The 25,550-nt window shown below is 32.2% G+C and overlaps 1 protein-coding gene and 1 long non-coding RNA gene across 2 annotated transcripts in view; one reads left to right on the plus strand and one right to left on the minus strand.

Moving 5' to 3' along the window:
• The window catches only part of LOC142241726 (putative inorganic phosphate cotransporter), a 70,970-nt gene that overhangs the window by 19,977 nt on the left and 25,443 nt on the right, over nucleotides 1–25,550 (minus strand). The gene's annotated exons all lie outside the window — the stretch shown is intronic.
• LOC142241728 (uncharacterized) overlaps nucleotides 1–25,550 on the plus strand; it is a 262,134-nt gene that overhangs the window by 499 nt on the left and 236,085 nt on the right. The window lies entirely within an intron of this gene.

Consider the following 25,550-nt stretch of genomic DNA (forward strand, 5'->3'; position numbering starts at 1 on the left):
TTGAAGTACCGCAAAAAACATTAAATTCGAGGAATGCACATGCGATCGTACCTGATATTCATGCAATGTTCCACTTCAAAACCTCCCAAAAAGAAATGGCTATGGTCTCATGCCACTAGCCCTAGTGGTCACGATTACCTTCTCCTCAACAAGGTGCATTGTAATCTTGTCACTGTGAGAGACGATAGGGAAGGCAGCAGCTGCTTTGATTTAATGGTACTCCAACAACATTCTATAGACATTATCATTATATATGTCATATAGTATGTCAGTGTTATAGAAGCAACTGATTGATTTAGGCTATGTCAAGATGGATGCGGATCTGATCTATATTAAAGATAAAATGGGCTAAATTTTAAATGTCAATCTTATCGATAATGAATTTTGAAGGACAATTGCGAGTGCAGCTATACTTTGAGAGCCTACAAGATATACAGTGAAACCTCTCAGATGTGGACACCGATCCTCAGAAAGTGTCAACGAAAATTTCTACAGCACATTTATTAATTATTAATTTTATTAAGTTCAAACAAAATTACCTGATTTTAGTTTAATTTTAACAAAGGTGAACAATTTTTCATGATTATAATTAATGACCTCAACTAAAAATGAAAAAGAAAATAAGTAAGTAAAGTCTAAAGTAGGTCGGGCCGACTATATTGTATCCTTCACCACTAGGTACACCAAAATTGTTAATACCATCTCAACTCCTTCAAATTTGTTGGTAGCTATATAAAGGTTTATATTCCCGTATACATACATGATGATTTTACAAGATATGGGCTAGATCCACTATTGCCACAGCTGATAGAATTTTACCATAAATGGTAGATTTTTTTATTGTTTGGTAGATTGGTAGAATTCTTGATACTTTGGCTGAATAAAATGTTGAAAAAATTTTCTGTAGAAATAAAATTTTGACAAAATTTTCACAAAATTTTCTATAGAAATAAAATTTTGACAAAATTTTCTATAGAGATAAAATTTTGGCAAAATTTTTTATAGAGATAAAATGTTGACAACATTTTTTATAGAGATAAAATTTTGACAAAATTTTCTATAGAAATAAAAGTTTGACAAAATTTTCTATAGAGATAAAATTTTGACAAAATTTTCTCTAGAAATAAATTTTTGACAAAACTTTCTCTAGAAATAAATTTTTGACAAAACTTTCTATAGAAATAAAATTTTCACAAAATTTTCTATAGAAATAAAATGTTCACAAAATTTTCTGTAGAAATAAAATTTTGACAAAATTTACTGTAGAAATAAAATTTTGACAAATTTTTTTGTAGAAATAAAAGTTTGACAAAATTTTCTGTAGAAATAAAATTTTCACAAAATTTTCTATAGAAATAAAATTTTTACAAAATTTTCTATAGAAATAAAATTTTCACAAAATAACAAAAAAATTCACAAAATAGAAATAAAATTTTGACAAAACTTTCTGTAGAAATAAAATTCTGACTAGAAATACAATTTTGATAAAAGTTTCTGTAGAAATAAAATGTTGACAAAATTATCTGTAGAAATAAAGTTTTGACAAAATTTTGTGTAGAAATAAAATTGTGACAAAATTTTCTGTAGGAATAAAATTTTGTACAAATTTTCTATAGAAATAAAATTTTGACAAAATTTTCTATAGAGATAAAATTTTGACAAAATTTTCTCTAGAAATAAATTTTTGACAATACTTTCTCTAGAAATAAATTTTTGACAAAACTTTCTATAGAAATAAAATTTTCACAAAATTCTCTATTGAAATAAAATGTTCACAAAATTTTCTGTAGAAATAAAATTTTGACAAATTTTTTTGTAGAAATAAAAGTTTGACAAAATTTTTTGTAGAAATAAAATTTTGACAAAATTTTCTATAAAAATAAAATCTCGACAAAATTTTCTGTAGAAATAAAATTTTGACAAAATTTTCTTTAGAAATAAAATTTTGACAAAATTTTCTTTAGAAATAATTTTGACAAAATTTTCTTTAGAAATAAAATTTTGACAAAATTTTCTATAGAGATAAAATTTTGGCAAAATTTTTTATAGAGATAAAATGTTGACAACATTTTTTATAGAGATAAAATGTTGACAACATTTTTTATAGAGATAAAATTTTGACAAAATTTTCTATAGAAATAAAATTTTGACAAAATTTTCTACAGAGATAAAATTTTGACAAAATTTTCTCTAGAAATAAATTTTTGACAATACTTTCTCTAGAAATAAATTTTTGACAAAACTTTCTATAGAAATAAAATTTTCACAAAATTTTCTATTGAAATAAAATGTTCACAAAATTTTCTGTAGAAATAAAATTTTGACAAATTTTTTTGTAGAAATAAAAGTTTGACAAAATTTTTTGTAGAAATAAAATTTTGACAAAATTTTCACAAAATTTTCTATAGAAATAAAATGTTCACAAAATTTTCTGTAGAAATAAAATTTTGACAAAATTTACTGTAGAAATAAAATTTTGACAAAATTTTCTATAGAAATAAAATTTTCTATAGAAATAAAATTTTCACAAAATAACAAAAAAAATTCACAAAATAGAAATAAAATTTTGACAAAACTTTCTGTAGAAATAAAATTCGGACTAGAAATACAATTTTGATAAAAATTTCTGTAGAAATAAAATTTTGACAAAATTTTCTGTAGAAATAAAATTTTGACAAAATTTCCTGTAGAAATAAAATTTTGAGAAAATATCTATAGGAAGAAAATTTTCACAAAATTTTCTACGCAAACAACATTTCGAAAAAGTTGCTACAGAAATAAAATTTTGACAAAATTTTCTATAGAAATAAAATGATCACAAAATTTTCTGTAAAAATAAAAATTTGAAAAAATTTTCTATAGAAATAAAATTTTGTAAAAATTTTCTGTAGAAATAAAATTTTATTTGTAGAGTTTGTAAGGCTTAGTTTTTATAGTGTTTTATTTTTAATTATTTCCAATATTTCGAACACCATCGTTGTTCGTCCTCAGGGAAATTAACTTTAACAAAAGAAAATAAACACAAAAAGACAAATATGTAAAAAATATGTTACAAAAATTTTTTACTAGGACATTTACATTTTTTAATAAGACAAAGTGACTTACTCGCCACTGCGTTTGAGTTTACACTAAACACTATTACTTTTTACTGTATTTTTTAACTATATTTCTATATATGTGCGCACAGTGGTCCGTGTCAGTCCTATAATTTAATTTTTACTGTGCGCACATATATAGAAATATAGTTAAAACATATAATATCAACTACAAAAAAAGGAATAAAATTTTGTACAAATTTTCTATAGAAATAAAATTTTGACAAAATTTTCTATAGAGATAAAATTTTGACAAAATTTTCTCTAGAAATAAATTTTTGACAATACTTTCTCTAGAAATAAATTTTTGACAAAACTTTCTATAGAAATAAAATTTTCACAAAATTCTCTATTGAAATAAAATGTTCACAAAATTTTCTGTAGAAATAAAATTTTGACAAATTTTTTTGTAGAAATAAAAGTTTGACAAAATTTTTTGTAGAAATAAAATTTTGACAAAATTTTCTATAAAAATAAAATCTCGACAAAATTTTCTGTAGAAATAAAATTTTGACAAAATTTTCTTTAGAAATAAAATTTTGACAAAATTTTCTTTAGAAATAATTTTGACAAAATTTTCTTTAGAAATAAAATTTTGACAAAATTTTCTATAGAGATAAAATTTTGGCAAAATTTTTTATAGAGATAAAATGTTGACAACATTTTTTATAGAGATAAAATGTTGACAACATTTTTTATAGAGATAAAATTTTGACAAAATTTTCTATAGAAATAAAATTTTGACAAAATTTTCTACAGAGATAAAATTTTGACAAAATTTTCTCTAGAAATAAATTTTTGACAATACTTTCTCTAGAAATAAATTTTTGACAAAACTTTCTATAGAAATAAAATTTTCACAAAATTTTCTATTGAAATAAAATGTTCACAAAATTTTCTGTAGAAATAAAATTTTGACAAATTTTTTTGTAGAAATAAAAGTTTGACAAAATTTTTTGTAGAAATAAAATTTTGACAAAATTTTCACAAAATTTTCTATAGAAATAAAATGTTCACAAAATTTTCTGTAGAAATAAAATTTTGACAAAATTTACTGTAGAAATAAAATTTTGACAAAATTTTCTATAGAAATAAAATTTTCTATAGAAATAAAATTTTCACAAAATAACAAAAAAAATTCACAAAATAGAAATAAAATTTTGACAAAACTTTCTGTAGAAATAAAATTCGGACTAGAAATACAATTTTGATAAAAATTTCTGTAGAAATAAAATTTTGACAAAATTTTCTGTAGAAATAAAATTTTGACAAAATTTCCTGTAGAAATAAAATTTTGAGAAAATATCTATAGGAAGAAAATTTTCACAAAATTTTCTACGCAAACAACATTTCGAAAAAGTTGCTACAGAAATAAAATTTTGACAAAATTTTCTATAGAAATAAAATGATCACAAAATTTTCTGTAAAAATAAAAATTTGAAAAAATTTTCTATAGAAATAAAATTTTGTAAAAATTTTCTGTAGAAATAAAATTTTATTTGTAGAGTTTGTAAGGCTTAGTTTTTATAGTGTTTTATTTTTAATTATTTCCAATATTTCGAACACCATCGTTGTTCGTCCTCAGGGAAATTAACTTTAACAAAAGAAAATAAACACAAAAAGACAAATATGTAAAAAATATGTTACAAAAATTTTTTACTAGGACATTTACATTTTTTAATAAGACAAAGTGACTTACTCGCCACTGCGTTTGAGTTTACACTAAACACTATTACTTTTTACTGTATTTTTTAACTATATTTCTATATATGTGCGCACAGTGGTCCGTGTCAGTCCTACAATTTAATTTTTACTGTGCGCACATATATAGAAATATAGTTAAAAAATATAATATCAACTACAAAAAAAAAAAAAAAATTTTTTTTTGACAAAATTTTCTGTAGAAATAAAATTTTGACTAAATAATCTATAGAAATAAAATTTTGACAAAATTTTCTGTAGAAATAAAATTTTGAGAAAATATCTATAGGAAGAAAATTTTCGCAAAATTTTCTACACAAACAAAATTTTTGAACAAGTTGCTGCAGAAATAAAATTTTCACAAAATTTTTTATAGAAATAAAATTTTGTAAAAATTTTCTATAGAAATACAATTTTGACAAAATTTTCTGTAGAAATAAAATTTTGACTAAATTTTCTGTAGAAAAAAAAATTGAGAAAATTTTCTATAGAAATAAAATTTTGTAAAAATTTTCTATAGAAATAAAATTTTTGCAAAATTTTCTATAGGAATAAAATTTTGACAAAATTTTCTGTAAAAATAAACTTTTGACTAAATTTTCTTTAGAAATAAAATTTTGACTAAATTTTCTGTAGAAAAAAAAATTGAGAAAATATTCTATAGAAATAATATTTTGAGAAAATTTCTATAGGAAGAAAATTTTCACAAAATTTTCTACACAAACAAAATTTTGAAAAAGTTGCTACAGAAATAAAATTTTGACAAAATTTTCTATAGAAATAAAATTTTGATCATCTATGATGCTTGTTCTTCTACGGAGTCTATTATTGTACCTTTGTACATGTAATGGCTTATTTATTGGTCAATCATTACTCGTTATTTTATTATAATATTGTGGAAATGTATACACCATCCATCCAGATGTGCTCACTGTCCTTCTGACTGTCGTTCTATTCTCCTCGAGCAGTTCTCCAGTGTGTTTCTTATCTGGGTCAAATCATAGTATTTTCGTCACTTTTCCGACCGCTGCATTGGTGAACATCACTTTATATGTCTCCATTCATAAAACTCAGCCCGCGGTGGCTCTATTGGCTTTGCGTTCTCTAAGTTCACTTCCCTATGTGTCCTAGGTCTTATCGGCAGTTCATCATAGAAAACCAAATTCGGTAACTGGTCAAATTATTTTTCTAAAAACACGTTTTACTGGGAAGATAACAGCAATCGATCGAAGCTAATTAAACAATTATTTGAACCAATTCAACGTTGATTTTATTAATTAATCGATCATTTGTTTTAATTTGATATATTTTCTTCCAAATTCAATTAATTTTTCTGTGTACTAGAGTTTTTTCTTGTGGTGGTGAATTTTAAGGTAATTAAACGCCAATTTCAGTGAAACCTCTAAAAAGCGAACAATTTACTTTTGATTTTTCATATATTATCACATTAACGAAATTAACCCCTCATATGTGGACTCCTCGTAAATGTGAACAAGATTTAGGCGACCTTGGATGTACATTTTTTAGAGGTTTCCCTGTACTTTATATACATTTTTATTTATAGTTCCCCTCTACATATTTCCGGAAATTATAAAAATAACACTTATTGATAAGAAAGAAGTTTACCATAAACTATCAGCCATCATATCTAGCCTACTTGTACATGACGAAAATGAGTTTTGACGAATTATTCGTTTGGACAAATCCCAGCGGTGAAAATCAGCATTCAAGGCTGCTAGGATAGAATGACTTCTAGTTTGGTCCATTGGTTAACTTAATTTTGATAACTTGTTGGGAGAACATTAAAATTCAAACATTGTTATTCGCACTTTTTCCCGGAATATTTTTTGATCTTTTGCCATTAGGTTGCCACTACGCCAAAAAATTTCGATGAATTTGTGCTTTCACTCAGCGAAATTTAAGGCGCTGTGTCATATATTTTTGAAGCACCACCACCACCATAATTATTTAATGTGTTTAGCTAAGTACTGTGTTCAGTTTTCAAGCTGAAAACTACCTTTTTCACGGTTACTGTTATGAATCAATTAATTTGGATATGTAGCCATCAGTGTAGATTTCTACACTGGCGAATGTTCCAAAAAATGTTGGAATTAATATATACTCAGACAGTCAACCTGCAATAAAATCCTTGGATTCTGTGTTCCTTAACTCGAAAACGGCCATCGACTGCTGAAAATCTCTCAACGAGATGGCTGAGCAGCACAATATTCACCTAATATGGGTGCCTGGCCATAGGGACATACCGGGGAACTGCGAAGCGGATGAGTTGGCAAGGCTAGGGACTACCTTACATATTCCAGGGGAACTAGAATCTGTTGGTATGCCCATGGCTATCTGCAAGCTCATGCTGCGAGAGAAGGCTGTTATGATGGCAAATGTTCGATGGGAGAATTGCAAGGGCTGTAACGACACCAAGCAAATATGGTCCCATTTAAACTTAAACCGCACACTAGATATGCTAGTGTTCTCGAGACTTCAGATATCACTTCTGATATCTGCTTAACGGGTCGCTGCCTGATAGGCGATTTTGCAAAAACTATAGGCGCGAAGTATAATGACTATTGTATAAGCTATCAATGCGGAGAAAAGGAACAAAGAAAAATAATCAAGAAGGTTCAGCGGTTAAAACTAGAAGTGTCCATTTGTAATAGGTACTTTTAGTTAATGTGGTATCACAATGGACTGAATAGTCTAAGTGAGCCTGAATCTTAATCGGGCTGCCACTTTAACCTAACGTAACCTAACCTTCGCAATCAACGCCTTGGATCTTATCCATCCATAATTTCATAACCCTTGATCATATAAAAAATATATATAATCGTCTTCCTACATATCTTTGTACTTTTAATTTAGTGTCATGGTTTTCGCCACCGAACATAGTACTCACTTTTATATGCAAGCAGTATGTTCGCTTTGATATGTTTTATCTCTCCAACCATAGGATGTTTTGATTTTCCAGTCAAATTTAACATACTGTCACACTGTTGCGCTTGATTTCTGTCACAAAAACCTTCTTTTTAGATAAACTCAGACACAAATGCTTTTAATGGTTTCTAAGCAATATAATGAGTTGTCACTAGAAAAATTATCATGTTCTAATTTAACTTCCAGTAGAATGGAGTTCGAAGATGAGCAATTTTTTTTATAAAGAAACAAAGACGAATTAAATGAATAGGCTTTTTCTATGAAATAATGGAGACATATTTTTTTAAAATTAGATCTAATATCCTGTTTCTGTATGTTGCTCGTGCTCTATCGGTCGACAAAAATGAAAACAAACATCTGAAATTATAACCAAAAATCAGCTGTTTCTATGCATTTCAGTCGAACGATAGACATACAGAAACAGACTGTAAGTAATCCCAACAATCAATCCTTGAAATTAACAGATCGAGGGAGAACCCGATTTAAGTACTACAGAAAATTTTCGTAACATATATTCAGGCATCACAATTGTACGCTTGTTAACACTATGATTTGAGAACAAAAAAGTGCTAAAAGGTAGTGAAAATGTTCTTTTTGGATCCGGAATTTTTAAAATGTGATTTGAATTCAGATTTTTCGATGTGAATTTAAAAAATCAGTGATATTTTCCCAGTAATATAATAATTTTAAAATTTTTTTTTTATAATTTTTAATGCATTCCAACGCACAAAAAAAAATCCGTAGTTAAATTAACGCTAAATTTAACTTATTTTTATTGGAAAAAAATTTATTTGCTTGTAGTTATATTTTATTATTTTTATCGAAATTTTCCACAGCTTAATGAAATCTTACTTTTTTGAGTATGTCTCAAAAATTTTGTCAACTAAACGTGAGAATAAAGTTCAATGACCGTACACATAAGTTCAATATGAACTAAAGCAAAAGAAGTTTTGCATACGATTCCCAAAAATAGTAAGAATAAACTACTGTATGGTTAAAATGGTCATGATTTGACGCCAATGATTTTCTTCTTTACTTTTGGTTAATTTTTATACCCACCACCATAAAATGGTGACGGGGGTATAATAAGTTTGTCATTCCGTTTGTAACACATCGAAATATCGATTTCCGACTATATAAAGTATATATATTCTTGATCAGGGAGAAATTCTAAGACGATATAAGCATGTCCGTCTGTCCGTCTGTCTGTCTGTCTGTTGTAATCACGCTACAGCCTTCAATAATGGCACTATCGTCCCCAAATTTGGCACAGATTAGTTTTTTGTTTGTAGGCAGGTCAAGTTCGAAGATGGGCTATATCGGTCCAAGTTTTGATATAGTCCCCATATAAACCGACCTCCCGATTTGGGGTCTTGGGCCTATAAAAACCGTAGTTTTTATCAGATTTGCCTGAAATTGGAAATCCAGAGGTATTTGTGGACCATAAAGAGGTGTGTCCAAAATGGTCCGTATCGGTCCATGTTTTGGTATAGCCCCCATATAGACCGATCTCCCGATTTTGCTTCTTAGGCGTCTACAAACAGTATTTTCTATCCGATTTGTCTGAAATTGAAAATCTAGAGGTATTTTAGGACCATAAGAAGGTGTGTCGAAAATGGTCCGTATCGGTCCATGTTTTGATATAGCCCCCATATAGACCGATCTCCCGATTTTGCTTCTTGGGCGTCTAGAAACTATATTTACCATCCCATTTACCTCAAATTGGAAATCTAGAGGTATTTTGGGACCATAAAGAGGTGAGTCGAAAATGGTCCGTATCGGTCTATGTTTTGATATAGCCCCCATATAAACCAACCTTCCGATTTGGAGTCTTGGGCCTATAAAAACCGTAGTTTTTATCCAATTTGCCTGAAGTTGGAAATATAGAGGTATTTGAGGACCATAAAAAGGTGTGCCGAAAATGTGCCCATCGCTCCATGTTTTGGTATAGCCCCTATATAGACCGATATCCCGATTTTGCTTCTAGGGCTTCTAGAAACTATATTTACCATCCGATTTGCCTGAAATTGGAAATCTAGAGGTATTTGAGGACCATAAAAAGGTGTGCCGAAAATGGTGCCCATTGGTCAATTTTTTGGTATAGCCCCCATATAGACCGATCTCCCGATTTTGCTTCTTGGGCTTCTAGAAACTATATTTACAATCCGCTTTGCCTGAATTTCTTGAGCTTCTATAAACTGTATTTATTACCCGATTTGCCTGAAATTCGAAATCTAGAGGTATTTTTAGACCACAAATAAGTGTGCCGAAATCTAGGTATATCGGTCCATTTTTTGGTATAACCCTCATATAAACTGATTTTTACTTCTTGGGCGTCTAGAGACTACGTTTTCTAGCCGTTTTTTTTTTGAAATTCTGGAGGTATTTTAAGATAACAAATACGTGAGTAGCAAATGGTACCCACTACGACGAAGTGGTGGTGGGTATTTAAAATTCGGCCCGGCCGAATTTACTGCTGTATATACTTGTTTCTTCTAAGAGATGATGTAATTTCGTGAACTGCAGTTAAAAAGTACAACGGGGCATTAAGATTTCCTGGTTTTAACAACGCTTTGTGGAATTTCAAAATATGGAGTAAAATTTAGTTCAATTTTCGTGCCAGGTAGTTCATTCTTCCTATAAAACAGTTCACTTTTTTTTCGGTGCGCTTGTCTGAAATGTTTCCAATATTTTCAAAACCTCGCAATTTTTCTAGAATGGATTTAGCATTTTTCGACAAAATTTAAATAATTTGTACCACTTTTATTAATTCTTAACAATGTAACCTATTTGAAGAAAAAAATTTAAACAAGTTAAACTAAATTAATTCTTATTAAATTCAAATAAATTAAAATTTTCTACTATTATATTTCTATAATTAATTTGCTTTAATAAATTAAATAATAATAATTAATAATCGTCAGATTGAATTTAAATATTTTTTTTATGAATTAAATTAAAAATAATTAATTAATAATTTAGATGTCTCGCCGCTAAAGGTATAATTCAATTGATCGACTGCTGTCTGCTTGATTGTGTTTGTTATGGTAATTCATTGTTTTGCTTAAAACTCGTAATTGATATAATTCAGTCTAATTCTGGAACAAGGAAGATATAAATAAATTGTCCAATTAATGTTGCTTTATTTAAGGTGCATTTATCGGCGTACTTGGAAATTATGAAGATATTAAAGTCATTTGTCACGGATAATCCAAACTGGTTGATTTATGGCATGCACTAAAGAACCTATTACCAAAATTTTTCCAATTAAAATTTAAAAAATATTCAACTAAAAATTTATTTGATTCAACTAATCTTTTAATTCAAGCAAAACTCAATAAAACGTATTAATTATATAAATTATAGTTGTAATTGGAGTAATTAATTTTTTAATTGAAGTTTCATTTAAAATTAAATTCAATTAGTTTCGTGATTGAAGACAAAAAATATATTTTTTTTTGTGTAAAATTTGTTTGATTGACAGATCATTATATGGTTTCCAAGCCACTAAAAGCATTTGTATCTTACTTCATGTTTGAAGATGGGCTATATGTGTTTCGATATAGCCCCCATGTAAACCGATTCCCCAATTTGAGTATTTAGACACCGATAATTTAATTTTGCTGAAATTGAAAATCTAGAGGTATTTTAGGTCCATAAAGACATATGCTAAATTTGGTATCTAAAGAAGTTCAAAGTGAGTACACAGAAAATATGTAAACTGTTTTATAGGAAGAATGAATTCCACCTTTTGAGATTTCCATAAAGCGTTGTTACCAGACCAGGAAAATTAAATGCCCTGGTGTACTTTTTAATTGCAATTCACGAAGAAAAAAAAATGAACTAAAACTAAAGAAAACATGTAAGGAAAGTCTAAAGTCGGGCGGGGCCGACTATATTATACCCTGCACCACTTTGTAGATCCACATTTTCGCCATATTAAATCCGTGAAAAGTGTTGGGTGCTATATAAAGGTTCCTGTTCCCCTACACATGCATTTAAATCTGACTCGACCTGGATAAAATTTGTTAGACTTCAAAAAAACTGTAGACTTAAAAATTAAATCTGAAACAATTTTTAGGCGTCTTCTCTGTCTTCTGCATATCGGTCGAAAGATATATATGGGAGCTATATCGAAATCTGAAGCGATTTCAAACAAATTCGGCACATTTTACGATACCATCAATTGCTCTTCTTGTGCTAAATTTAAAGTAAATCAGGCTGAAATTCTGGCTTCTGGGGTCACTTACGGCCGTAAGTTCGGCAGGCCGAATCTTATGTACCATCCACCATGAATTGCGTAGAAACTTCTACTAAAGATTCTCATCCACAATCGAATTACTTGGGTTGCGTTAACACTTGCGGATGGCAAGGTATCTTAAAACTTCCTAGCACCGTGAAAAAATTTTCTATAGTAATAAAATGTTGACAACATTTTTTATAGAAATAAAAACTTGACAAAATTTTCTATAGAAATAAAATTTTGACAAAATTTTCTATAGTAGTAAAATTTTGACAAAAAATTCTATAGATATAAAATTTTGGTAGATTATTATCAGAGATGGTCTGTATCAAACTTTTTTAGGTTTGCGACTGTCGCAAAGTTGTAAACGTCGTAAACGTCACATACGTGTCGTAAATGTAGGAAAAGTAACAAAAGTCGCAAACTCAAAATACTTCAGTGGCGTCAGCTAGGCAGCAAATTCGATGATATCCAAGACGATGGTATGTGCGAAGAGAAGGTTTTAGTCCCCACATTTTCCCTATTGCATTTTGCACGAGTACAGGGTAACCGTGGATTTTCTCGTCCTTTCTTAGCTTTAAGTTCAGTCTTCTGTCCAATATAACCCCAAGGTATTTTGCACACTCACCAACGGGAATTTCGATACCACGTAAGAAAATAGGCTTGACGGTGGAAAAACTTTCACAAATTTCTGCAGAAACTCACAGCGAATGCTGTCATGCTAAATTAAAAAATGTTCAGGATTTCTTCTATTCAAAATTAGGTTTTCAACAGTAGGTTTACGACTTTTGCGACATACGTATTATACCGTCGCAAATGTATGTCGCAAAAGTCACAGTTTGTGACAGGCCAACCCTGATTATTATTGGCTCGAGTGGCAACCATGATTATGCACCGATATGGACCAATTTTTATGTGATTGCGGATCGGCTATATATATTTATATATATGGGCCAATCTCGGCATGGATGTTAGCGGCCATATACTAGCGCAATGTATCAAATTTCAACCGAATCGGAAGAATTTTGCTCCTCCAAGAGTTTCCGGAGGTCAAATTTGGGGATCGGTTTATATGGGGGCTATATATAATTATGGACCGATATGGACCAATTTTGCATGGTTTGTTAGAGACCATATACTAACGCCACGTACCAAATTTCAAGCGGATCGGATAAATTGTGTTCCTCGAAGGGGCTCCAGAGGTCAAATCTGGGGATCGGTTTATATGGGGGCTATATATAGTCATGGACCGATATGGACCAATTTTTGCATGGTTTGTTAGAGACCATATACTAACGCCACGTACCAAATTTCAAGCGGATCGGATAAATTGTGTTCCTCGAAGGGGCTCCGGAGGTCAAATCTGGGGATCGGTTTATATGGGGGCTATATATAGTCATGGACCGATATGGACCAATTTTTGCATGGTTTGTTAGAGACCATATACTAACGCCACGTACCAAATTTCAAGCGGATCGCATAAATTGTGTTCCTCGAAGGGGCTCCAGAGGTCAAATCTGGGGATCGGTTTATATGGGGGCTATATATAATTATGTACCGATATGGACCAATTTTTGCATGGTTATTAGATACCATATACTTACACCACTTACCAAATTTCAACCGGATCGGATGAATTTTGCTCCTCCAAGAGGCTCCAGAGGTCAAATCTGGGGATCGGTTTATATGGGGGCTATATATAATTATGTACCGATATGGACCAATTTTTGCATAGTTGTTAAGGACCACATACTAACATCCCAGCAAAAAAATTTGGAAGTTCTTACGAAGGCGCAACTTTAAAAGCACTTCCAGAAGATGCACTCCCATTGATGTTCTTTATTTTAACTACCCAGGAAGTTCTTTTAATTCAATTTTTTATAACTTGATTTGTTCATACTTTTAATGGGTAATTTTAATTTTTTTTGTTTCAAATAGGTTAAAAACGAAGTAAGAATTCATAAAATGGTATAAATCATTTAAATTTTGTGGAAAAAAATGCTAAATTCAATCTGAAAAAATTGTGAATTTTTGAAAATATTTGAGGTCAAACGTTTCCAACAAGCGTTAGAATCCATTAAAAATTATACAAATTATTTATTTGACAAAATATAACAAAATTTTTTAATTTACATCCAAAACACTGAATTTGGATTACACCTAAAGAAGTGATGCAAATTCAGTGCAACGGCTGTTGAAATGGAGGACTTCCGTCCTATGACAAGCCCATGTTAAATTCATCGCTTCTGCGTCAATTATGCACCACTTCCGGATCCAAAAAGAAACTTTTCATTACTATTTTGGCGACGCTTTTTTTGCTGGGATCACGTACCAAGTGTCAACCGGATCGGATGAAATTTGCTTCCCTAAGAGGCTACGCAAGCCAAATCTGGGGATGCCATCCGACCTGTATCAATAACAACTACTTGTGCCAAGTTTCAAGTCGATAGCTTATTTCGTTTGGAAGTTAGCGTGATTTTAACATACGGACGGACATGCTTAGATCGACTCAGAATTTCACCACGACCCATCATATATATACTTTATGAGATCGTAGAGCAATATTTCGATGTGTTACAAATGGTATGACAAAGTTAATATACCATGGTGGAGGGTATAAAAAAAACTCTAAAACAACGATCACACAAAAAATTTTTTTTCTGATTCAATCTCGAAATTAATTGATCCAATTAATTTTTTAATTGAAATGTCTTCAATCACGAAAATGATAGTATCAATCACAGTTTTAATTGGGCATAGAAAAAATTCTTGATTAAAAAATTAATTGATTTCATTGCAAAATTTCAATTAATTTTTTAATTGATTCAATTAAAAATTTAATTGATGTTGATTGCAAAACTCAATTAATTTATTAATTAAAACAAGTATATACGGCCGTAAGTTCGGCCAGGCCGAAGCTTATGTACCCTCCATCATGGATTGCGTAGAAACTTCTTCTAAACACTGCCATCCACAATCGAATTACTTAAGTTGCGGTAACGCTTGCCGATGGCAAGGTATCTTAAAACCTCCAAACACCATCTTCTAAATTGTATGTCCATACTTGGTATATATTAAATCAAAAAAGATCGATCCAATACGTATATTATTCAGTTTTACAAAGTAGACATAAAATTTTTACAAAATTTTCTACAGAAAGAAAATATTAAAAAATTTTCTATGGAAATAAAATTTTAACAAAATTTTCTATAGAAATAAAAATTTTGACAAAATTTTCTATAAAAAGAAAATTTTGACAAAAATTTTTACAAAAATAAAATGTTAACAAAATGTTCTATAGAAATAAACTTTTGACAAAATTTTCTATAGAAATAAAATCTTGGTAGACTATTTTTGGCTCTAGTGGCAACCATGATTATGAACCGATATGGACCAATTTTTGTGTGATTGGACCAATTTTGGTATGGTTGTTAGCGACCATATACTAACTCCACGTTCCTACTTTGAACCGGATCGGATGAATTTTGCTCCTCCAAGAGGCTCCGGAAGTCAAATCTGGAGAACGTTTTATATGGGGGCTATATATAATTATGGACCGATATGGACCATGTTCCAAATTACAACCGGATTGGATGAAATTTGCTTCTCTTGGAGACTTCGCAAGCCAAATCTGGGGTTTATATGGGGGCTATATATAATTATGAACCGATGTGGGCCAATTTTTGCACAGTTATTAGAGACCATATACCAATATCACGTACCAAATTTCAGGCGGATCGGATAAAATTTGCTTATCTTTGAAGCTCCGCAACCCAAATCTGGGGATCGGTTTATATGGGCGCTATATATAATTATGGACCGATGTGGACCAATTTTTGCACGGTTGTTAGAGACCATACACCAATACCATGTACCAAATTTCAGCCGGATCGGATGAAATATGCTTCTCTTAGAGGCTCCACTAGCCAAATCTGGGGATCGGTTTATATGGGGGCTATATATAATTAAGGACCGATATGGACCAATTTTTGCATGGTTGTTAGAGTCTATATACCAACACCATTTACCAAATTTCAGCCGGATCGGATGAAATTTGCTTCTCTTTTAGGCTCCGCAAGCCAAATCTGGGGATCGGTTTATATGGGGGCTATATATAATTATGGACCGATGTGAACCAATTTTTCCATGGTTGTTAGAGACCATATACCAACATCATGTACTAAATTTCAGCCGGATCGGAGGAAATATGCTTCTGTTAGAGGCTCCACAAGCCAAATCTGGCGATCGGTTTATATGGGGGCTATATATAATTATGGACCGATGTGGACCAATTTTTGCATGGTTGTTAGAGACCATATACCAACACCATATACCAAATTTCAGCCGGATCGGATGAAATATGCTTCTCTTTTAGGCTCCGCAAGCCAAATCTGGAGATCGGTTTATATGGGGGCTATATATAATTATGGACCGATGTGGACCAATTTTTGCATGGTTGTTAGAGACCATATACCAACACTATATACCAAATTTCAACCGGATCGGATGAAATATGCTTCTTTTAGAGGCTCCACAAGCCAAATCTGAGGGTCCCTTTATATGGGGGCTATACGTAAAAGTGGACCGATATGGCCCAATTTCAATACCATCCGACCTACATCGATAACAACTACTTGTGCCAAGTTTCAAGTCGATAGCTTGTTTCGTTCGGAAGTTAGCGTGATTTCAACAGACGGACGGACGGACGGACGGACGGACGGACGGACGGACGGACGGACGGACATGCTTAGATCGACTCAGAATTTCACCACGACCCAGAATATATATACTTTATGGGGTCTTAGAGCAATATTTCGATGTGTTACAAACGGAATGACAAAGTTAATATACCCCCATCCTATGATGGAGGGTATAAAAAGATAACTATTTTCAATTACATTCTGAATTGGCTTAGAATTTTTATTTGGATTAACAATTGATTGTTTGAAAAAAAATTTCAATTAAAAATTAAAAAAAAAATGTTCATCATCATGAACTGACTTAGTCTTCCGAATTTGATTAAAAATTAATTGTATCAATTAACTTTTTAATTAAAAATTTTAAAATGTTCAATCATTGACTTAATTAATTTAATGTTTCTATCTTGATTAAAAAGTTAATTGTACCAATTAATTTATTAATTGAAAAAAATTTCAACTTCAATTAAATTTTTAATTGGAAATATTTTGGTGATATTTTTTTCTGTGATGCGAAATCCTCAAAATAAATTTTAGTCTATATTTTAGGCCTTTTGGTCCTAAATCCTATAGTACAATATCTCAGTTAATTTAAGGATTATTTCTTTAAATCAAAAATATCTTCCTTTACTTTAAGGAAAATATGCCTTACTTCATAGACATGCTTAAAGTCGTATGGAGGGATGCAAATTTGAAGAATTCGTTTCCTAAATTTAAAGAAATAAAATTTTCAAGCAAACCTAAAATTTAAGTTGCATAATCATAGGTATTAGGTCAATATTTTTTCCAGCGTATGTTCCTTCGTGGTGGGTATTTAAGATTCGGTCCGGCCGAACCTGGGGGCGCATAACCTTGTTTACTTCCCCAATTTCTCATTTTCTTCGCTAAAATGAAAATTAAAGCTACAAGGTGTCAACATTTTACGCATAAATATATTTCCTTACAATGCATTCATTACGCCTTCTTACATTAAAAATGACAATGGACCATGGCTATACCATTTTATACTTTTTGTTTTAATGCCATTGCCAAATGTTAATTACACGTGTTTGTATCATCATCACCTCCTCGTCTATACAAATAGAGCGTCAAGGCATTCGGTATTTTTGTATTTGCTCTAAAAACAAATGTGAAAAAACCAATTCTGAGGGCACACAAACTGGTCCATAATCAATTTTGAATTTATTTTCATAAAACAATGGTGGTTTTCCCTTATCAACAATTTTCTTGTGCTTTATTTTTTGCAATACAGAGTATAAAAAATAATTTAAAAAAAAGTAATAAAAAAACACACACAACAAAAAAAAAATGTAATCAATGATTTGTTGAGGTTGAAGAACAGACAAGACAATCGATGGGTTGGGAAATCCGTCAATCAAATTAGGTGAATGGAAAATTTTTTCCTAGAAAAATATTAAATATGATTGAAATAATTTTTAATGGGCGAAAGAATGCATTTGTATGCACTTTGAAGTTCCATTTTCATTATTGGTAGTGGTGATAAGTATTTTATCAGGTGGGTGGGTGTGTGGCTGTGTCTTTTGTTATTGTAATTGTTTTTGTTTCTGGATGGTCACCTTAACTTGGAGTAAATTGAAATTAACAGTCATATTTTTAAATTTATTAAACTTTGAAAGCTTTCTCAAAACCGCTTTCATTTATCAAATCTTTTTGCAAAGCTTTTATATGCTTGTTTGTATGGTGAGAATAATGTGTGGTGACATTTCATGACAGAACTTAGTTACACTGTTTGTCAAAAATATTGCAACGGTACACATAACAAAATCCAAAAAAAAACAAGTATATACGGCCGTAAGTTCGGCCAGGCCGAAGCTTATGTACCCTCCATCATGGATTGCGTAGAAACTTCTTCTAAACACTGCCATCCACAATCGAATTACTTAAGTTGCGGTAACGCTTGCCGATGGCAAGGTATCTTAAAACCTCCAAACACCATCTTCTAAATTGTATGTCCATACTTGGTATATATTAAATCAAAAAAGATCGATCCAATACGTATATTATTCAGTTTTACAAAGTAGACATAAAATTTTTACAAAATTTTCTACAGAAAGAAAATATTAAAAAATTTTCTATGGAAATAAAATTTTAACAAAATTTTCTATAGAAATAAAAATTTTGACAAAATTTTCTATAAAAAGAAAATTTTGACAAAAATTTTTACAAAAATAAAATGTTAACAAAATGTTCTATAGAAATAAACTTTTGACAAAATTTTCTATAGAAATAAAATCTTGGTAGACTATTTTTGGCTCTAGTGGCAACCATGATTATGAACCGATATGGACCAATTTTTGTGTGATTGGACCAATTTTGGTATGGTTGTTAGCGACCATATACTAACTCCACGTTCCTACTTTGAACCGGATCGGATGAATTTTGCTCCTCCAAGAGGCTCCGGAAGTCAAATCTGGAGAACGTTTTATATGGGGGCTATATATAATTATGGACCGATATGGACCATGTTCCAAATTACAACCGGATTGGATGAAATTTGCTTCTCTTGGAGACTTCGCAAGCCAAATCTGGGGTTTATATGGGGGCTATATATAATTATGAACCGATGTGGGCCAATTTTTGCACAGTTATTAGAGACCATATACCAATATCACGTACCAAATTTCAGGCGGATCGGATAAAATTTGCTTATCTTTGAAGCTCCGCAACCCAAATCTGGGGATCGGTTTATATGGGCGCTATATATAATTATGGACCGATGTGGACCAATTTTTGCACGGTTGTTAGAGACCATACACCAATACCATGTACCAAATTTCAGCCGGATCGGATGAAATATGCTTCTCTTAGAGGCTCCACTAGCCAAATCTGGGGATCGGTTTATATGGGGGCTATATATAATTAAGGACCGATATGGACCAATTTTTGCATGGTTGTTAGAGTCTATATACCAACACCATTTACCAAATTTCAGCCGGATCGGATGAAATTTGCTTCTCTTTTAGGCTCCGCAAGCCAAATCTGGGGATCGGTTTATATGGGGGCTATATATAATTATGGACCGATGTGAACCAATTTTTCCATGGTTGTTAGAGACCATATACCAACATCATGTACTAAATTTCAGCCGGATCGGAGGAAATATGCTTCTGTTAGAGGCTCCACAAGCCAAATCTGGCGATCGGTTTATATGGGGGCTATATATAATTATGGACCGATGTGGACCAATTTTTGCATGGTTGTTAGAGACCATATACCAACACCATATACCAAATTTCAGCCGGATCGGATGAAATATGCTTCTCTTTTAGGCTCCGCAAGCCAAATCTGGAGATCGGTTTATATGGGGGCTATATATAATTATGGACCGATGTGGACCAATTTTTGCATGGTTGTTAGAGACCATATACCAACACTATATACCAAATTTCAACCGGATCGGATGAAATATGCTTCTTTTAGAGGCTCCACAAGCCAAATCTGAGGGTCCCTTTATATGGGGGCTATACGTAAAAGTGGACCGATATGGCCCAATTTCAATACCATCCGACCTACATCGATAACAACTACTTGTGCCAAGTTTCAAGTCGATAGCTTGTTTCGTTCGGAAGTTAGCGTGATTTCAACAGACGGACGGACGGACGGACGGACGGACGGACGGACGGACGGACGGACGGACGGACATGCTTAGATCGACTCAGAATTTCACCACGACCCAGAATATATATACTTTATGGGGTCTTAGAGCAATATTTCGATGTGTTACAAACGGAATGACAAAGTTAATATACCCCCATCCTATGATGGAGGGTATAAAAATGATTTTCACTTTACAAGTTTGGTTTTAAATTGGTATTTGGTTTGTGTTTTCTTTTTTATACCCACCACCATAGAATGGTGATGGGGGCATAATAGGTTTGTCATTCCGTTTGTACACGCAAAAAAATAATTCTTTCCTCCCAAACGAAATTTAAGCAAACAAAGTTCGTTTCTTATTTGCTTTTCGCTGTAAGGAAGTGTATTTGGAAGAAAAGTATATACTTTTTGTGATAAACGTTTATTCTTTTCCAGGATGTAAAAGCAATTACATAAAGACAAACTCAAAAAAAATTGTTTTCTTGCTAATTGCATTTTCCCTCACATCATTCTCACATCCACGAGGTTTTTTAGTTCGTAACACCTTTTCCTGTAATACCAACAATGTAGAAGAAATTATACGATTTTATAAATTTTTAAAATTTTTTTTACCTTTCGCCTGGACGGAGAATCGAACCGCGGACCATGCACTAACCACTGAGCTATGTACCTGTTATGGTCATCAATAGATAAATATCCATATAAGTTATATTTATATAGCATAGCTTGCGGCGCCCACGAACCGAATAAACAAAGTTTATTTAACAGAAACAAATATTTAGTTTGGCACCGTGGAGCAGTGGTTGCTACGTCCGACTTGCATGCCAAGGGTCGTGGGTTCGATCCCTGCTTCGACCAAAGTTTTTTTTGTTTTTTTTACATATATTCCAGATATGTTCGGAGGATTACGAAATGTTCAACATTACATTGTAGTATATTAAATTTTGAACTGTAAAATGTGTCTTATTAAAGACCCAAAGTCAGAAAAGAACAGCGTTTGATATAAACGAAATGGACTGTGTTGTTGTTTCAAAAATAACTTTTTTTATTGAAAAAATAAAAATTTTGTAACAAACGAATTTTTTTTGGTGATACAAGTTTAACATTTTCGAAGCAATTCAAAAAACTCTTACAAAAGAAAAACGTTTTCGGTACACGTTTTCCAAACGTTTTTTTTTTCTTTGCGTGTAACACATCGAAATATCTATTTCCGACTATATACACAAGGTCGTGGTTTCGATTCCTGCTTCGACCGAACACCAAAAAGTTTTTCAGCGGTGGATTATCCCACCTCAGTAATGCTGGTGACATTTCTGAGGGTTTTAAAGCTTCTCTAAGTGGTTTCACTCCATTGTGGAACGTCGTTCTGACTCGGCTATCAAAAGGAGGTCCTTTGTCATTGAGCTTAGCATGGAATCGGGCAGCACTCAGTTATAAGAGAGAAGTTCACTAATGTGGTATCACAATGGACTGAATAGTCTAAGTGAGCCTGATACATCGGGCTACCACCTAACCTAACCTAACCTAACCTTGGGCAGGGAGAAATTCTAAGACGATATAAGCATGTCCGTCTGTTTGTCTGTCTGTCTGTTGATTCGTTTTTTGTTTGCAGGCAGGTCAAGTTCGAAGATGGGCTATATCGGTCCAGGTTTTGAATAGTCCCCATATAAAGCGACCTCCCGATTTAGGGTGTTTGGCTTATACAAACCGTGGTTTTCATCCAATTTGCCTGAAATTGGAAATCTAGAGGTATTTTAGGACCATAAAGAGGTGTGGCAAAAATGGTGAGTATCGGTCGATATTTTGGTATGGCCCCCATATAGACCGATTTACCGATTTTATTTCTTGGACTTATAGAAACCTTAGTTGTTGTCCAATTTGCCTGAAATTGAAAATCTGGAAGTTTTTAGAACTAGGTGTGCAAGAAATGATTTTATTGTTTGAGATTCTAGAAACCGTAGTTTTTATCCAATTTGAAATTGGGAATCTAGAAGTATTTTAGGACCATAAAGAGGTGTGCCAAAAATGGTGAGTATCGGTCCATGTTGTTGGGAGCCATCGTGGTGCAATGGTTAGCATGCCCGCCTTGCATACACAAGGTCGTGGGTTTGATTCCTGTTACGACCGAACACCAAAATGTTTTTCTGCGGTGGATTATCCCACCTCAGTAATGCTGGTGACATTTCTGAATGTTTCAAAGCTTCTCTAAGTGGTTTCACTGCAATGTGGAACGCCATTCGGACTCGGCTATAAAAAGGAGGTCCCTTGTCATTGAGCTTAACATGGAATCGGGCAGCACTCAGTGATAAGAGAGAAGTTCACCAATGTGGTATCACAATGGACTGAATAGTCTAAGTGAGCCTGATACATCGGGCTGCCACCTAACCTAACCTAATCATCGGTCCATGTTTTGGTATATCCCCCATATAGACCGATTTCCCGATTTCAGTTCTGGGGTTATAGAAACCGTTGGTTTCATCCAATTTGCCTGAAATTTGGAATCTAGAGGTATTTTAGGACCATAAAGAGGTGTGCCAAAAATGGTGGGTATTGGTCCATATTTTGGTATGACCCCCATATAGACCGATTTACCGATTTTACATCTTGGACTTATAGAAACCTTAGTTGTTGTCCAATTTGGCTGAAATTGAAAATCTGGAAGTTTTTTAGGACTAGGTGTGCAAGAAATGATTTTATCGTTTGAGATTCTAGAAACCGTAGTTTTTATCCAATTTTAAATTCGAAATCTAGAAGTATTTTAGGACCATAGAGAGGTGTGCCGAAAACGATGAGTATCGGTCCATGTTTTAGTATAACCCCCATATAGACCGATTTATCGATTTACCTTCTTGGGTTTCTAGAAACAGTAGCTTTTATCTGATTTTATATAGTATAATATAGTCGACCCCGCCCGACTTTAGACTTTACTTACTTGTTATACCCTGCGCCACACTGTGGAACAGGGTATTATAAGTTAGTGCATATGTTTGTAACACCCAGAAGGAGATGAGATAGACCCATGGCAATAATGCTCAGGGTGGGTCCCTGAGTCGATATAACCATGTCCGTCTGTCCGTCCGTCCGTCTGTCTGTGAACACATTTTTGTGATCAAAGCCTAGGTCGCAATTTAAGTCCAATGGCCTTCAAATTTGGCACATGTTCCTAATTTGGGTCAGAATAGAACCCTATTGATTTTGGAAGAAATCGGTTCAGATTTAGATATAGCTCCCATATATATCTTTCGCTCGATATGCACTAATATGGACGCAGCAGCCGATTTGCTTGAAATTTTGTACAAACATAACACTTAGTCGTATAGTCAAGTGTGCAAAATTTGATTGAAATCGGTTCAGATTTAGATATAGCTCCCATATATATCTTTCGCTCGATATGGACTTATATGGCCCCAGAAGCCAGATTTTTGGCCGAATTAGGTTGAAATTTTGCACTAAGAGTACAATTAGTAGTACAGTCAAATGTGCAAAATTTGATTGAAATCGGTTCAGATTTAAATATAGCTCCCATATATATCTTTCGCCCGATATGGACTAATATGGTCCTAAAAGCCAGAGTTTTGGCCCAATTTGGTTGAAATTTTGCACAAGGAGTACAATTAGTAATATAGTCATGTGTGCCAAATTTGATTGAAATCGGTTCAGGTTTAGATATAGCTCCCAAATATAGCTTTCGCCCGATTTACACTCATATGACCGCAGAGGCCAATTTTTTTACTGCGATTTAGTTGAAATTTTGCACAGGGAGTAGAATTAGTATTGTAGCTATGCGTGGCCAATTTGGTTGAAATCGGTTCAGATTTTGATATATCTCCCATATATAGCTTTCGCCCGATTTACACTCATATGACCACAGAGGCCAATTTTTAACTCCGATTTAGTTGAAATATTGCACAGGGAGTAGGATTAGCATTGTAACTATGCGTGCCAAATTTGGTTGAAATCGGTTCAGATTTGGATATATCTCCCATATATAGCTTTCGCCCGATTTACACTCATATGACCACAGGGGCCAATTTTTTGCTCCGATTTGGTTGAAATTGTGCACAGGGAGTAGAATTAGCATTGTAGCTATGCGTGCCAAATTTGGTTGAAATCGGTTCAGATTTAGATATAGCTCCCATATATATGTTTTTCTGATTTCGACAAAAATGGTCAAAACACCAACATTTTCCTAGTAAAATCGCCACTGCTTAGTCGAAAAGTTGTAAAAGTGACTCTAATTTTCCTAAACTTCTAATACATATATATCGAGCGATAAATCATAAATAAACTTTTGCGAAGTTTCCTTAAAATTGCTTCAGATTTAAATGTTTCCCATATTTTGTTACTAACATTGTGTTCCACCCTAGTGCATTAGCCGACTTAAATTTTGAGTCTATAGATTTTGTAGAAGTCTATCAAATTCTGTCCAGATCGAGTGATATTTAAATGTATGTATTTGGGACAAACCTTTATATATAGCCCTCAACACATTTGACGGATGTGATATGGTATCAATAATTTAGATCTACAAAGTGGTGCAGGGTATAATATAGTCGGTCCCGCCCGACTTTAGACTTTCCTTACTTGTTTTTTTAAATAATATTTCGAAGAAGCAAACCAAATTTGGCAATTTTGGATTTAATAAAATTAAAATTAGTATACACATTTTTTTTAACAAATTATACATTTTCTTTTTGAGAAATACTGATGAGGCTATTCGCGAACAGATTAATTTCGGAGTACACTAAAAAAAAGTTTACTTGGATCCAAAGATTTTGATGTTCCCTTAAGGATTTTGGTATAGATTCCGAGCCATAGATGCGACTTCTTTAAAATAAAGAAATTTTTTTGCGACCTATCTGTCTTTAAATCTAGGATCTATAAAATTAAAATTAGGATACAGATCTCATTTATCGAATTTTCATTCTATTTTTCCGGTATACTAATAAATGTATTCACGTACACACAAATGTAAGTTTAACAAGTATATACAGCACTAAGTTCGGCCGGGCCGAATCTTAAATACCCACCACCATGAACCAAATATTATGGTTTCCTTTGAAATTTCTGGAGGGCTTGAGGACTTGAGGACACTTCCCGAAGATAAATTTAAAGATTCCTCATAGGTGAAATCTATATCAGATTCTGGATTTATAAGAACCATTTTTGTTTGAGTTTTAGAGGAATCATTAACATCTCTTGTAAGTGTGCAAGAAAATTATAAAATAACGTCTTGATTTGAAATCTTAAATC

The sequence above is a fragment of the Haematobia irritans genome, chromosome 5, assembly GCF_050003625.1.
Source record: "Haematobia irritans isolate KBUSLIRL chromosome 5, ASM5000362v1, whole genome shotgun sequence".
Taxonomy (NCBI): domain Eukaryota; kingdom Metazoa; phylum Arthropoda; class Insecta; order Diptera; family Muscidae; genus Haematobia; species Haematobia irritans.